We start from the raw sequence: 626 nt of genomic DNA, 5'->3' as shown, positions 1-626 counted from the left end.
CAAACTAACTAACTACAAACTTAGTTAGTTTGTTAGTTAGTTCTGGTTAGTTTGTTAGTTAGTTTGTACTTCTAACAGAAGTACAAACTAACTAACAAACAATGAGCAGAACAGTCTGTCTGCTTGTGAGAGACAATGTAGGTGGATGTGAGAGGCACGTTTGAATCATGGCCTATATGCACCTCATAGCTACACCTGGCACAGCCCCACACACACACACACAGCCCCCCCACACACACACACAGCCCCTAGACCCCCACCCCCCCCACACACACCTGATCATGGTCAGATTAATAGACCAGGCTCCACAACCATCCCTCTCCTCAGACATAGAGACCCCAGGACTACACACGCACACGCACGCACACACACACACACACACACTCTTGGCTCTTGGAGACCAAATGGTCTACTTTATTAAACAGCTCAGAACAGAGAGGCCAGGAGAGGGGTGAGAGAGAGAGAGAGGGAAAGAGAGGAGGGGGAGAGAGGGAGAGGCCAGCAGAGGGGTGGGAGAGAGAGAGGAGGGGGAGAGAGGGAGAGGCCAGCAGAGGGGTTATTTATTATCTGGCCTCAATAAGAGCTGTGTGTGGGGGGTCTGGGGGAGGCAGGGGGAAACTGGAGGA

This window comes from Nansenia antarctica, assembly GCF_963989245.1.
Source record: "Nansenia antarctica genome assembly, contig: SCAFFOLD_229, whole genome shotgun sequence".
In the NCBI taxonomy this organism is placed as follows: Eukaryota; Metazoa; Chordata; class Actinopteri; order Argentiniformes; family Microstomatidae; genus Nansenia; species Nansenia antarctica.
Note: the sequence above shows the minus strand (reverse complement) of the source record.